This window comes from Orcinus orca, chromosome 5, assembly GCF_937001465.1.
Source record: "Orcinus orca chromosome 5, mOrcOrc1.1, whole genome shotgun sequence".
Taxonomy (NCBI): domain Eukaryota; kingdom Metazoa; phylum Chordata; class Mammalia; order Artiodactyla; family Delphinidae; genus Orcinus; species Orcinus orca.
Window position 1 is genome coordinate 142,264,814 of NC_064563.1, and position 15,693 is coordinate 142,280,506.

General features: G+C 47.9%; 1 long non-coding RNA gene across 1 annotated transcript in view; it reads left to right on the forward strand.

The window, feature by feature from the left end:
• LOC125964559 (uncharacterized) overlaps positions 1-5,812 on the forward strand; it is a 213,949-nt gene extending 208,137 nt beyond the window's left edge. The window contains exon 2 of the long non-coding RNA XR_007477687.1: positions 5,719-5,812. This is a non-coding gene — a long non-coding RNA (uncharacterized LOC125964559). The remainder of the gene's footprint in view (positions 1-5,718) is intronic.
• Positions 5,813-15,693: the final 9,881 nt, after the last annotated feature.

Genomic DNA, 15,693 nt, shown 5'->3' on the forward strand with positions numbered 1-15,693 from the left:
GATGATGACCCCTTTTGCTCTAACTTTTCAGAGTTTGTAAAGAGTCCTTTGCAGGGCTTCATCAGCACCCCAACAGGATAAGGGTCACCCTTATCCAGCTCACCTGTACTACTTTTCATCCCAGGCACTCATGCTCTCCAATGCTTCTAAATGAAGGCCCTTTTCTAATCATAGTGAGGTAGACTAGAAGGATTAGAAAATCTCACGCTCTACTAGGTGAGTCCATTTCTACTAGGTTCATGAAAGGATGAAGTTGTACTCATCCTAAGTTTTTCTCCCTGACTTGCCCCCCAATTTCTTATAGGCCAGCCTCAGAATATCTCCAAGAGCAAATGTTGTCAGGTCTTTGCCCAGGGAGAAAACTTCAGCTCCTTATTACCAAGGTTCTGTCTCTAAATATGTTATTCATTAACTGCCTCACTCTCTCTCACCCACTTGTAGGACATGGATTGGAGCCCTTCTATTGTCTTACTTCTGCAGTTGATCTCCAATTGTGATCAGGAATACAGGGAAAGGTTCAGCCCAGGAATTCCTAAGCTGGCAGGGAGGGAACATCCCCTCCACAACCATCTTCGCAAATTCCTTTTCATCTTCTGCACCTCAACCTCCTCACTTCCCCAAAACAGTCATAAAATAGAACCACAATTTAGGATTAAAAGGTCTCTGAAGCACCCAGGCTGTCTACTATAATACATGGTCATCAACATATTTATAATCATATTTACAACTACAGAGTTTTGGTCTTGCACTTGCTTCAGAGATGCTGACCTTAAATGCCCCAAAAGTATTACAGTAGACTAGAGTGAAGTAGATCTTCTGAGAATGGCAGGGATTGTGTGAAGATTAAAGAACCAGCCCCTTTCTTCTGACAGTCTCAATAACTTCGACTGTGAGACAATCGTTTTGTTCAGTCTTTCCCACTTCATAGCGATCAAATAGTCCTCAACCTCAATGAAGTCAAAGGCAAAAGCTTCACACAATGCAAAAGGCCACCATTGACTTGGGTGAGAAATGCCCTTTCCTATCCATGAAAACAGCCCGGGAAGGAGCAAGAAACCTACCACAACTGACACTGGAGCAATTATTTCTGCTGACACTGCTGTAAACCTCTCTCCCCAGAACACTTCCTCTGTTATCAAGTAGAGCAAAGCCAGGAAAAAGTAAGTGAACCAAGTGTTTACTTGGCTGTTGAGTGTTGATAAGATGTTGGCCTCTGTGTGGTTCTGGACCAGGCATGAACTCCACAGCCCTGCCAGCCCCAGGCTACAGAAAGAGCTGAGGGGCAGGTGATAGCACTTAAACAATACCCGCTTGCGGTTTTCAGCCCAGCGTTGGTTCCCTTATCCTGGACGCTTGACTCAAGAGGGGCCATGTTTATGCTGAGTCCGCCTCAGGGTCACTTTGGTTGAATGGTGTCTACTGGTGAGGGTCCCACAGCAACAGACTGAGCCCTGATTCCAGGAGAGATTAGGAGACTGCTGACATGAAAGGAAAGGACACAGAGAACAGCCCCAAGTCACAGAGGCTGCCAGGTTGCTGAGCTGATGGGAGCTTGTGTCTACTTGTTGAAAATGAAAATCAGTTTCGAGTCTAGTCAACATAATCTTCCAACTGTCTGAAAACCATGGACTGTAGCATGGATTTATAGGCAGCGTTTCAGATTGGGAGCCCAGGAGAGCAGAGAGGAGTGGAATAAAAACCAGAGCCAACTTAAAACTTCACTCAGTTGAGACTAGAGCCCACCCATCTTTCCACAGGGGCAAATACTGACGATAAAGGTAATTATTATTATAATTATTTATATTTTTATAATGATAGTACATTACATAAACATCCACTGAGCTGTTCGCTAACTTCTGCTGGTGTTGACGCTTTCAGGCTACCTTGAGGTTCACAGGAGCAATGTGGCAAAAAATAGACTCTTGCCCTTCTCACCCCAAAAGGAAAGCAAATTATCTCAAGTTTTACAGCCTGAATAATCTAATTGAACAATAAAGAGAATCTAGATATTTGCCACAAAATTAAACCATCTTACAAAAGGATATTCTCCTTGTGACTGACCTTATTAAAAACCAGAAGAGTGAAAAGATCTGTGTGTTGAGAGACCCGTGTCTTCCTCCTGGCTCTGCAGTGAATTGGAACCATGGCCTTGAGCATGCACTGACCTCTGTGTGTCCTCTCAGGTCCAGGACACCTGCTGTGCCTGCCCTGATAGAACTCAAGCAGGTGGGGAAGCCCTCTGAGTAGGACATAGTGCAGAAAAGAAGCAAGGTCCGTGGGATGTAGATCCTATCACTGCTGGGCCTTTTGCAAGGATATGCATTATGTAAGCATTCAGTTTTGTAGAAATTAAACTTACTGGAATAGAAACTGTAGGTTGGAAAAGAACAATTCTAGTGGAAAAGGCCAAGTAAGTTCCTTTGACCTTAACTTTTTATTTTTGATTACTTAGGCTCCACGATCACTCTAGTATCAGATACCACAGATGAAGAATCCCACACATTCAGACACACAGCCACCCCCTGACCATTTGGCCATATACCTCTAGAGACTCATTTGGGAAAATTCTTTCCAGACTGCTCAGTGATCCAGGAGGAGTAGGGGCAAGGGAGGAGCCATAAGTTAGGCACAGAAAGCAGGAAACATAGACAAGCTTAGTAGAGTGTGGGATGCCTGCCCACACTCCCCCAATGAAGGACATCTTGCCCCAGCTGCCAGGAGGGCTAGCAGCTCCTTCTTGGATGGCCCCAGTTGCAGAGAGTTGCTTGACCAAGGTGGCCCAATGACAGATCAAGGAGAGAGTGTAAAGGCCTAGTATTTTGGCCATTTTAACACCCAAGGTCCCCATAGGGTCAGCTGAGACTGTCTCTCCTCATCCCACTCATGTTTTCCTTCTCCTCCCTTCCACGGGTGTCAATCTCAAGGGCACTCTTTAATAAACATCCTGTACTTTAAACTCCATTTCAGAGTCCATTCCCAGGGAACCCAACTTGTGACAACTAGGAAATAGAACAGATGAAATTCCCCAAGACAAAGAGGAGAATGAAAGGGCAAAAGACAAATCTGCTTTCTTTTGTACTGTCATCACCTTTTCTTGTCTGGCTTTCTGCAGCAGTCAGACTCTGGGGCACAGTGGAAAGGATACAGGAGTTAGGTTCCTAGGGCCACATTCTCATCTGAGCTCTGTCAGTCACTAGCTGTATGATCTTGGATAAATCAATTTCACAGGGACCCTGTTTGCACACTGGCAAATGGGGAGACTAATGATCCTACATGAGAGTTGATTCATCATGAGGGTCTATTAAGATAATGAATGTGAACATGTATGGGGAACCCTAAAACTCCATCAGCTGGTGACCACTTCTCTTCCCTCCAACCAAAGCTTGGAAAGCCAATGGCAGCTTGAAAACAACAGCCTGAAAGGAAGAGTTTCTACTCTGCTCTTCAATCCCCCAGCTGGTGGAGAGATTGCAGGGAAGAGTTAGGGGCCAGAAGTGATGGGAGGGGGGGAACAAGTCTCAGTAAACCCTCGTGCAGCAGGTAATTGAGTACCTGTTACATACCAAGCACCATGTTAGTCCCTGTCTTCAAGGTACTCACATGCGGGGTCGTGAACATTAACTAAAAACCTCCCACAAACAAATAAAACCTCCCACAGGATATAAGCCAAGTAAGAACAGTCAGTTCAAGTAAGAACACTCCCCAAGGAAGTGATGCTTGAACTGAGAAATGTATGATGGGTAGGAGTTATGTCAATAAAAAGGAAGGGAAGGAGACTCCTAAATCTGAGAAAATGCAAGTGCAAACAAGCCCCCGTGGTAAGGAGATCCGTGAGCACAAGGCCTGGAAGCATGAGTGTGAAGCTGGAGAGTCTGGGGAGTGAGGGATGAGACAGGTCTGCAGAGGCGGGTGAGGGCCATGGTGATCAATTCCTGGCAGATCAATTAAAGGCCATCATCTTTAACCTAAGTGCAATGAGGAGCCATGGATGGGCTCTAAGTAGAGCAGTCAGATGATTATTCTGGCTGCCGAGGGAAGGACAGACAGGAGGGAGGACAGAGTGGATAATATTAATGACAGCTTGCACTGATTAATCTACTATGTGCCTGGCACACTTGTAAGTTTAAATGAAGTACAGGCACCCAATAAAACAGGTACTCTTGTGATCCTCATTTTAACCATGAAGGAATGAAAACACAGACAGAATAAATAACCAGGATTCCAACCATGCTGTCTAGCTGCAAAGCCACACACTTAACAATGACACAATACTATAAGAGAGGTAGACCAGATGGACAGTTATTTCAGTAATCTAAGTTAGGTGGTAGCAATGAAGCTGGGGAGAAGTGGATGCATTTTGCAGAAGTGTGGGAGATTAAAAGGCAAGACAGAATTCAGTTGTAAATGGGTCATAAGGACGTGAGGGAGACAGTCTCAGGGATAGTGCTGGGGTGGAAGTGAGAAAGGGGGTACCAGTCACTGAGATGTGGGGCACTGGAAGAGAACCAGGGCTGTGGTGTTTCAGGGCTGGGGCAAGAGGCTGAGAACAGCGTGAGTCCACCTGGACCTACAGAGCACTGAGGTGCCTTGGTGACATATTTGGTTATATTGAATTCTTGGAAGGAGAAATGGTTCTATCCTCCCACAGGACTGCAGCTCCTTCTGCTTGGTTCTGATCCATCTGGCACATTCATTTGTTAACATGGCATACCTACTACACACACAGGGGAAAAGGCCACTACCTCCCTTAAAGTCTCTTTGCAGAGGCCAGCAAGTCCCCCATCCCTCCTCAACCCTGGAAATTAGCACCAAATCATCCTATCAAGCATGAAAGCATCTACCATGAGGACAGGTGAGTATGGGGGACGGTTAAGAGCATAGATTTTTAAGTCAGATGCTGTATTAGTCTGCTCAGCCAGCCATGACCAAACACCAAAGACTGGATGGCTTAAAAAACAAATATTTATTTTCTTACAGTGCTGGAGGCTAAAAGCCAAGATCAAGGAGCCTTCGTGGTTTGGTTTCTGGTGAGGTCTCTCTTTCTGGCCTGTAGATGGCTGCCTTCTCCATGTGCCTCCACGTGGACTATTCTCTGTGTGCATCAAGGAAAGAAGAAGGTCTCTGTTGTCTTTTCCTTTTCTCGTGAGGACACAAGTCCTATCAGATCATGGCTGTACGCTTACACCTCATTTAACCTTAATTACCTCCTCAAAGGCCATATCTCTGCAGACAGTCACATTGCTGGGTCAGGGCTTCAGCATATATTCCAAGCCCCATCATTTGTGAGTGTTGAGATTATGCCTTTGCACAATTCATCAATCTTTCTAAAGCTCAGTTTTTCTATCTGTGAAATATGGTTACTGGGAGAATGCAATGAGGTAACATATACGTAAGATGTAGAGCACCCAGAGCCTGACATGCAGTGGCCGAGCAATGGTAGCAACTATTATCTCTGGTGGTGATCACAGTAGATGACCCCTCGAATTGTTGCTCATTTCAGAGCTTCAGTCCCTAGAACCATAGGAATCCCCTCCAATTGCCTCCTGTCCTTAGTCTTTTCATCCTGTGCCCTGTCTTGCAAGGATAGTGGTCATGAGCCATGCAGACAGTGCTGAGATGTCTTCTCAGACAGGGATCCTCATCATCTCATAAATGTTTTGTAGGGCTTCCCTGGTGGCGCAGTGGTTGAGAGTCCGCCTGCGGATGCAGGGGACACAGGTTCGTGCCCCGGTCCGGGAAGATCCCACATGCCGCGGAGCGGCTGGGCCCGTGAGCCATGGCCGCTGAGCCTGCGCGTCCGGAGCCTGTGCTCCCGCAACGGGAGAGGCCACAACAGTGAGAGGCCCGCGTACTGCAAAAAAAAAAGAAAAAAATGTTTTGTCCCTGTTCAGCCATTTGCTTCCTTACATGAAAAGGAAGTCCCACATAGAAGTTTGCTTAGTGAGAGCAAGTGGAGAGGGCAGAGGGAAAGGAGTTTATCTGAAGACAGTCTTGGAAACTGAAAGGTAGTTTTTTAATGTGAATAATGGACGCAGCAATCCTCTTTGCAATGAATCCTTCTCTTTCCTCAAGGTTGGTTCCAAGGAAAAAATGTCATCACTTCCTGGGACCCCTGAGGAGTCTTTTCTTGAAATGGAGGCAGGAGTGGTGTCTCGTCTCCACTCAGGAGGTTTCTTCACTGAGGCCTCCCAAAATACAATCTGTCTTGGAAGGCAGTGGGTCCCATGTGCTGTGGCCGCTCATGGGGTGATTACAAAGCAGGCAACTGAACCATACACTTTATAGCCACTCAGGACACTGGCGACCTCTCACCCCAAGGGTAGGACAGGAAATGGGGCGGTCGAATCCCTTAGACTCTGATTTCACAGTCTGATGGTTTGGAGGTAAGAGGATTCCTAGATACCCCAGATCCTGGGAGGGAAATTTCTCTGCTTATGAACCTTTGTGGGGCACAATCATGCCTGATTTGGGGGCAGGACTTCGTGGGGGAGGGAGACTTTTACAGACAGGTCTCACCCCCTTCTCTGCAGCCCAAGGCACCAGCACCCCACAGGGAATAGCACGGTGTCTTTGCTAAGATGCCTTGAGAGTCTATCACTGTTTGCATTAGAAATAAGTAGCTAATTTTCCTAGTAATTATCACCATCTGCACTGAGAGAAGAAAAACTCATGTTAGCATGTGTTTTTAAAAAAGACAATAGTTTTCTTAAGAGAAAAACAAACACACCAAAAAGTAAACTCATACTTTTGTGTGTACTAGGAAGAGGAAACAACAACAACAAAAGGCACCTGACCCCCAGCTACCTTTTTTCAGGATGGGAGGATTGTGTCTGGAATCTCACAAACTGGGACTTCGTAAGGCACCCCTGCATCCCTGTTTCCTGGAATCTGCTGAAAGAAAACGGCAAACCAGCCAAGATATTTGACTGAGGTTTGTTAAGAACACACATCTCAGTTTGGGTGGTTTTCTGAGAGGAGGGTCAGAGAGACATGGTTTAAGTAAGAAAATTGCTCATGGACAGTTTCAGAAATTATGACTCTCTCCACTGTCCCGCACGTCGCTGGCTGTAGTTACAGGAAGCAAAGTGGAGCAATGTTTACAAATTACCTGGGGACGTGGGCAGGATGTACAATTGATTGAGAAGGTGGAAGGCGGAAAAACATCTTCTGTGTCAGTTAGCAGGGAAATTCCATAGCTGGAGCATGCGTTTAGTTACTTAAGTGAAAGGAGGGAAGGTTCTGATATCTGGACCCTGGCTAGACTTTGGAATGGAACGAGAGAATCTACTTCATCTGATTTGTGGTCCACACTCCCCAGAGAAGATGTAGCTCAGGTCTCTGACATCTGCCCATTGTGAACCTCAAAGGACCAATCTTCATGCCCTTTTAATGTAAGTCTATTACACGTTTACCAAAGTCTAAACTCTTTGACTTGACTCGGAAGATGATTTTAGACAGTTGCAGCCCATAGTATAACTGCATAAATGTTACCCGAAAGTGGGGTTATTTTGGTGGGTATCAAGCCAATAGACACAACCAAGCCAAAGATGGAGAGAAGGATTTATTACTACTTGCAGCAAATAAGGAGCCACCAGGGATCTTCTCCAAAGCAGTGTCTACCCAAACAGCAAAATTGGGGAAGTTTTAAGCTAAGGGTACTTGCATATTCATGAACGGGCTTGAGCAGAGGAGAATTCAAGTTGACTTGGAGCAAAAGTTGATAGAGTCCAAGCTTTAGTTGATTGAAATCAGGAGGGTCAACATCCTTCCATTCTCTACCTGGATGGGGGCCTTAGTTCCTGCAGAACTCAAAGACATATTATTATGCATATCCCTTGAGGGGAATAGGACTCTGTTTTGTCATTGTACTATTGTTTGACTGCCTTTTCTCTGTTCCTGCATTCCTTTATTCCCTTAAGATCACTGAGTACTGAGACCTGTTCAAGGCAAGCATTGTGGCCAGGCTTAGATCACAAAACGGCTTAGGCCAAAAATGGCTTCTCTCCTATCAAGAAAGCCATGCCTGATTCTCTTTCTTTGGGAACCCCCCACCCTGTCTGTTTACACGAACAGTTTCCGTAGCTCTGAATCAACCCAATAAATAATAATAACAATTCTAAAAAGCAGATAATTTGTGTTGTTTGACCATCAGAATTAGTTCTTTCACTCCGGTGTATCTTTGTGGTTTACCCTTTGCAGTATCGTGTCTGTTACCCTCTACCTATTTGGCGAAGGATAAACTGAAGTTGTGTTACACTTGATTTTGCATTTTGGGTTAAAGACTCAAAAATTCTACCTAACTACCTTCAGTAATCAGTGGAAAACCTTAAATTTCTAGATCATGAAGCTCACATATCAGATCAGTCATTTATACGTGGTCATTTGTCCAAGAATTCGTTCATTCCCTCAGCCTATCAACATGTGGTCCATAGCTGCAGAAGTCTGACACCACCCTGAATGCAAAGAGCTTTCCAGGGACACAGCAACATCGGTAACACCATGGGAGGTCAGGGGAGGGCGTGGTTACTTTTCAGGGATGTCCCCAGAGAGGGAGAATATTGCTGTTGGCCTACAAGGATGGGAAGGACTCTGACAGGAAGAAATGAAGGGCTTTTAAGAGGATGTAGGGAGATGATTTTCCAAGTTTGAGCAAACCGAGGAAGTAAGAAATGAGAAAAATTGAATTATTAAAATGGCAGTTACCTGTGTCGACTGAAAAAAAAGGTACAACCTAAAAGTTGAGAATTACGTTTTATTCAGCAGGCTTGCTGAGGACTTAAGCCCGGGAAACAGCCTCTCAGATCGTGCTGAAGGACTGCTCCGAAGAGGTCAGGGAGGATCCAGGATATACAGGAGTTTTTGCAACAAAAACCAGGTCGTGAGAACATCAAAAGATTACTGTTAATTAAAGAAAACCAGACATCTCAAGTGAATGACTTTAGCGCTTTCCTATGTATGGGGAGATGCAAGAGTCTGGGCTCCGTGAAATCACTCCTTTGATATGCACCTTAACCATCTAGGGCCAGTATCCTGCTTTTCTCCGTCCTGAATCCCCTCACAGTGCACAGCTGGGGGCGGCTGCAGTGGCTGAGAGCTGGGCAGTGGGCAGCCCATTTGTCTCCCTCCTGAGTTCCCTCAGGGCTCACCGAGGGGGTGGCTGTAGTAGCGTGATGGCTGCGACATCCTTTGTTTACTGATATGGACAGTGACGTTCTTCTTCCACACCTGGATGCAGGATGGAATGTCAGGTGACTATGGTGGATGGCAAAACATAGAGGATCCTCAGAAGATAGGAGTTGGGGCCTTTTTTTTTTTTTTTGGTAGCGGCTGGGAACCACAGAAAAGGTGTGGGTAAGAGCAGAGAAAATAATGGATCTGGGGAGAAAGCGTAGACTGCTGTCAGTGTGAAGAACGGATTAAAGAGTCGGGTGAGAAATGCAGGGATAAGAGACAGGCCAGAGCAAGAGCCCAAGAGAGAAGCGGTAAGGAGCTAAGTGGGGCATTGTGGAGGGAAGGGAAAGAGGGCGTGGCTGAGGGAGGAGCTTTAGATGAGGGACCCTCCCCCCTGGGCTTAGTCCTGGCTCTACGCTCGGCAGCTGGGCCACCAGGAGTTAATGCTTCCAGACTTCAGTCCCTCCAAAGTGAAGGCAAGAGGCTGGATGAACCCTAGCCTCCTGTACAGCAGCCCCTCCTGTGAGCCTCTGGAGACATCGTAGGGAGGAGAGCTTGACTGGCTGGGAAAAGAGAAATTTTAGAGCCAGAGGCAACCTTGGTGATGCTGGTTCCCAAACTTCAGTGCAGGTCAGAATCACCTGGACGGTGTGTCAGGAGCCCAGGACCCACCCCTGAAAATTCAGATGTAGTCTGAGGTTGCCCTTCCCACTGCACGACATTTTGTGAAACGCTAATCTCACAACTGGAATGTTGTCCGACTCTCTCAGACTGGAGGAATTTGAAGCCCAGGGGCGGCTCAGTTGCTGTCCAGCCCGAAAGGGGCACCTCCCGCCTCCCTCACCATCTAGCCAGGGGACCCCCACCAACATGCTGCCACTTCTACGGCTCTCCCTTCCCACCTAGTCCATCTCCCCAGGACACAAGGAGAGCCTGTTGAGCTCAGAAGATCCCCAAGTCAAGACACAAGGCCGCAGGTTTCAGAGCAGCTGGTCTGAGGTGGCCCAGGGGCCCGGCCGTCCCTGTGCTGCTTTGCGCTGGCCGGATCTCGTCACGATCAGTCGTCAGGGCGAGGAGGCTCGGCCAGCGCACTCACTTTACCCTTTGGCACCTCTTCATGCCTTGCCGTGCCGAGCATCACCCAGCAGCGGCTTCTGGAAGCGTCCTGGAAATGCAGAATCTCAGGCTCACCCAAGACCCACGATCTGGAGTTTTACGAGGTCCTGAAGTGATTTATTTGTGTTGTGTGCACATTAGATTTTTTTTTTTTTTTTCTTTGCGGTACGTGGGCCTCTCACTGCCGCGGCCTCTCCCGTTGCGGAGCCCAGGCTCCGGACGCGCAGGCTCAGCGGCCATGGCTCACGGGCGCAGCCGCTCCGCGGCATGCGGGATCTTCCAGGACCAGGGCACGAACCCGTGTCCCCTGCATCGGCAGGCGGACTCTCAACCACTGCACCACCAGGGAAGCCCACACATTAGAATTTGAGAAGCTCTGGTTTCTGCCTCCTCTGCCTTCTGTACATTGTTCTCACCCAGCACCGGCCCCGCCCCCCCCCCCAAGGTAAGGAAAGAAGAAAAAGGGAGGGGAGCAGAGGGGAAAAGAGGGGAGGAAGGAAGGGAGGGAGGGAGGGAGGAAGGAAGGAGGGAGGGAGAGAGAGATTGAGAATAGCTAGAGCTGGCCTCTTAAGGTCAGTCCAGCCACAGGACACATCTTTTCTTTTTTTTTTTTTTCTTCTTTTTTTCACATGTAAGCCTTGTTGATGTCAAGTAGGACCAGAGGGTGGGGAATTTAAGAACCCCGAAATCAAAGACCTCTTATGTTTGCTTCCCACTTCCTAAAAGGGGAGGCCTCGGTCCCCTTTCCTGTAAGAGATATTTAAGCCACCTAGATTACAGCTGATTCGTCACACAGCCACTTGGAGCAGGAAGTACCTTAAAACCTGGAGTTAGTCTGCACGCATCTAATTGAAACCCTTGATTAATCGGATTAGCTTCCACCTTAAAGAGAAAAGCAAATACTAAGAAAACAAAGCAGCACCTGGCATTTGTCTACTACTCAGAGCCAGTGGCTCCGCGCACAGGCAGGCACCCCACCCCCCACCCCCGCCATCCTCCGAGGCAGGGTGGCGCGGTGGAAAGGGAGCTGGCAGTGGCAGCAAGGCTTCCACCCCAGAGCCACCGTGCACGGGTTGGCAAGTTATCTCACCTCCCCGAGGCTTGATTTCGAGGCCTGTGCATTGGGACTAAAAAAACCAAGAACCTCTTCAATAGAGTCACTGTGGAGAAGATTAGGACTTTGGAACTGCTCACCTGATAGCTTCTCAATAGGAATAAATTCTCTTTTTTTAAAAAAATATAATTAGAAACAATGTACGTCGACAACATGTGTAAAATAAGCCGCAGTTCAAATTAAACATGAAAACGAAATCATGAAAATTACCCCAACTAATATTTGCTGTTATTAGAACATTGCACATATTGTCAATAATTTAAAAGCGAAGGTCTATTCTTCACATCTCCTAATCCCCCCAGGATTAAGTTCTCTGTCTTCATTCCTGTATCAAATTGCCCTTGTCCAACTCAAAGGGGAGCCCTAGGCCGGCCCCAAGGCCTCGCAGATCTGCACAAAGCTGAGAAAGTTTTGATTACGGCCAGCCCACTGTGGTCTCGCTAACACCAGCAGAGCCGGATGCTTCCCACCCTGGGGAATCCCATCAAGGTTTCCTCTGTTTTGAAGCAACAGCACAAACAAAATAAGAGCCTGGAGACTTGAGGGGGAGCCTTGCTGTGAGAAGCAGGGACGAGTTGCGCTGGGTCTCTTTTGGGAAGCTCCAGCGCCATCTGCTGGCCGAGAGCGGTATTGACTCGAGTCCCTCCTGGGTTTGGCGGGTCTTTTCATTCCCTCAAGTGCACTTTCTAATTAGAACCGCAGGGTTTCTTCCCTGAGACACGTTCTTCATTATTTCTTTTTAAGAATCTTGCATATTTCTGGTTTTTTCCTCTCTTACATTAAACATTTCTATTTCTCTCGTTTCACTGGCTCTCTGACCTGACTCTTCCAAGCTGCCACCCTAGTTCCTAAATTTATAAATCAGTCCAAACCTTCTAATTCTCTAAGAGGATTATGTTTATCCTCTTAACACAAAGGGCCTTCCTTCTTACATCTTAGCAGAGGCACTGGCATAGCAGTTAAGATCCTGGACCCTGCTGCTGGACTGCTGGCGTTAAGGTTGCACCTCCCCTCACCCATCCGTCCTGTGACCTTGGGCAACTTACTTAACCTCTCTGTGCCTCAGTCCCTCATCTGGAAAACGAGGCTGACTGCAGAAACCACCTAGAATGCCTGTTGTAGAATTAGATGAGTTAATACCTAAAGCACTTAGGACAGGTCCATGATGGACCAGGAGCTAGGTGTTTGCCACCCTTGGTTTCAGGGCGATTCTCCCACCTCACAGTACTTACCTCACCGGCTATGATTTCACCCACCAGGCAAGTGTTTTCTGCAGTGTGTGCGGTATAAGCAGATTAGGTCTGGGCCACAATCGGGAACGGACATCATTAACACGCAGACACAGGGATTCAGATGCACACTCACCTGTGAGCCCCACCCCGGGCAGTGGCTGCCCCATCGTCTGCTCCCCCCCCATACCTGTGTAGAGTGAGCACCTGGCCCCTTGGAAATGCTCTGCTCATGTTGGTTTCCTTCTCCATCTCTTCTGCTACATGGTTTTTGAACGAACAAATGACAGACTGACTGGATATTAAGTTAAAATAACAGGGCATCTCAGGGCAACTTAGAGTCTGAGTCCTGCCAGTTGTTTTCTCCATGAAGAATACACGTGAACACACTTTCCCTGTTAGATCTGAGCCGTTTTTATGAACGTTATCCAAAAAGGAGATGAAATAATAAATGAGTCTCTCATGACACAAATACACGGAAACAGGTTATTGGTGAAAATGGCAGCGATTCAGGCCCTGAATTTAATGATGTTTTACTATAAAGGGATGCCGTTTCCCTGGTGCATCAACCACCAAACACATCTTTAAACTTAAGGACATCAGATGGAGAGAAGAAAAAAGCAAAACCATCCCTCCCAGACGTGTGTTGTTGAGTTACAAACGCACCGCCCTTTGTGAAGGACTCGCAAGCAGTTACAATGGGGAGAGGGGATCAAGTTGGCGCTCTTACCAACGAGCCAGAAAAGTTTTCTCTGTTTTTATTCAGAAACATGGCCTCAGCCCTCAGCGGTCACCCCTGGCCACGCTGGCCCTGTTTTTGGCACCTGACACTACCCCGTGATGCCGTGGAACGCATAGCCCTCATGCCTGAAGGGATTCAGATGCGCCCAAGAGGACCACACCTGGGTCTTGAAAGTCACGGCCAGGGAAGAATCTGCAGGAGGCTCCGGGGTTCATTGACTGGAATGTCCCCACACCCCAAGGGCCATCAGTAGCTCTGCTGACCCAAATCTTCCAACGCTGGCTCTTCTCTGTGGGACCTACTTAAATGTTCTCCCCATCAGTATGAACTGATGAACTGAAAGGACATTTGAAGAGCTCTGAGGTTGCAGCCCACAAAATCTATACACACACACACACACACACACACACACAGGGAGTTTTAAAAAGAGAAGTGTGTGCCCACAGATTCAGTCCCAAGATCTCTCTCCAAGCCCTGCCCAGGCTCACGGGGGAGCCAGCCCGCAGCACGCTGGAGGTAACCTCGCAACTGACCTCTAACTTATTCTGGAGAGATGAGTGATGCCTGAAAAAGAAAATGATCAAAGTTAAGAAGGCAAATGGTGAGGTAGGAACTGGGTCTTGGGTCCCCGACCGCAGTGGCCGTGCGTGCAGCTCTAGCGCCACCTAGTGGATGGATGGGAGTCGTCCCCGCGCTTTCACATCAATCTACCAAGACGTGCCGTCACCTCCTGCCTGGCCCAGAGGTCCTCTCTGCCTGTGGGTCCCTAGGCTTGGTGACAACACAGTGCGTTCTAGAAGTACTTCTAACCTCGGGTCTTCTTTGGGGGGTCCTCCATTAAAGAGGGGAGCAACTGCAATCTTCTCCCCTTTGCTATGAACTGAAAAGATATTTCAAAGGAATTAGAGCTCTGAGATGGCAACAGGCAAAACACACACACATACAAACAGAACAGATACAGACACAGATACACAGAGACACATGCAGACACACAGACATGTACACACAGGGACACACACAGACACACAGACACAGATACGCACACAGAGATGCACACAGGGATACATGCAGACACACAGACATACACACAGACACACACATAGTCGCACACACACGGGGACACACAAACAGACACAGGGGCACACCCACAGGTACACCCACAGGGACACACACAGACATACACACAGACACACACATACAGGGACACACACACAGACACGGACATTCAAAAGAAGTGTATGCCCACAGCTTCAATGCCACGATCTCCCTCCAGGCCCTGCCGGGCTCATGGGCGCAGCTTCAGCAGACTGGCTTCCCCAGATCTTGCCAGATTCCAGAGTGGGGAAGAAATATTAAACCCGTGACCCCTAGTGGCCAAAGCTGCCTTATCAAGGTCCTGCCCTGTTTTGTTTTTGTTTTTGTTTTTTTAAGTCTCCTTTTCTGCCAACCCCAGATAAGGATGCAGGTCTGGGCGCCCCAGGAGAGGGAACAATGGAACAAGCTGGGAATCTTCCGGTGGGGGAGAGATGGCCGATGGTTTACACTCACATGCTCTGTCTGGCTGGCCCTCCTCGGGGTGACGGAAGGTGCGGGGGTTGGGTCACACACCACCACCCCCTGCCCTCTATCAGGAGCTGCTAGCCCACCAGGCTGTAGAGACCTTCCTGGTGAGGGCTGGTGAATCGGGGGCTGGTAACATGACTTAGAGGCTCACGGCCTCTTCCTCAGAAAGAAAAAAGAAAGTGAGTGATGATCTGCGCTTCACAAGACACAAGGTTTACCCCGCTGGAGCCGACGTGAAATAAGTTACAAGAGGCCAGGGAAAGAGGGTTGAGAAAAGATGAAGGGAAACGAACAAACAAACAAAGTGGCAAAAGTCTGCAAGTCCTGACAGCTGCAGGAAAAGAAATCGGCTCCCTTCTGGCAGGAAACCTCGGCTCTCCGACCCGCGTGTGAATCTCCTACTTCTGAGCTGTGTGACCTCGGGCAGACCACTTAACGTCTCTGAGCCACAGCTTCCTCATCCACAAAATGAAGATGCTGATACCGTGTGCCTCACGATGGAGACCAGATGAGTCAACAACATGTGTTTATCTGAATAAAAGTGGCTTCTTTTAGGGCCACCCTGCATGGTAATCTGTCCAAAAGACCCGGAGTTGAATCCGTACTCTTTGAAAAGTAATGTGCGCCTTTACTGATTGTCATTTGAAGGTAGGTGGGGAAGCAGAGCCACAGAATACACACAAGCTAAATTTACTGAAACCAGCCAACCAACCAAGCTTTACCAACTTATCTCGCCAAAGTCCCTGGCAGCGGGCAGC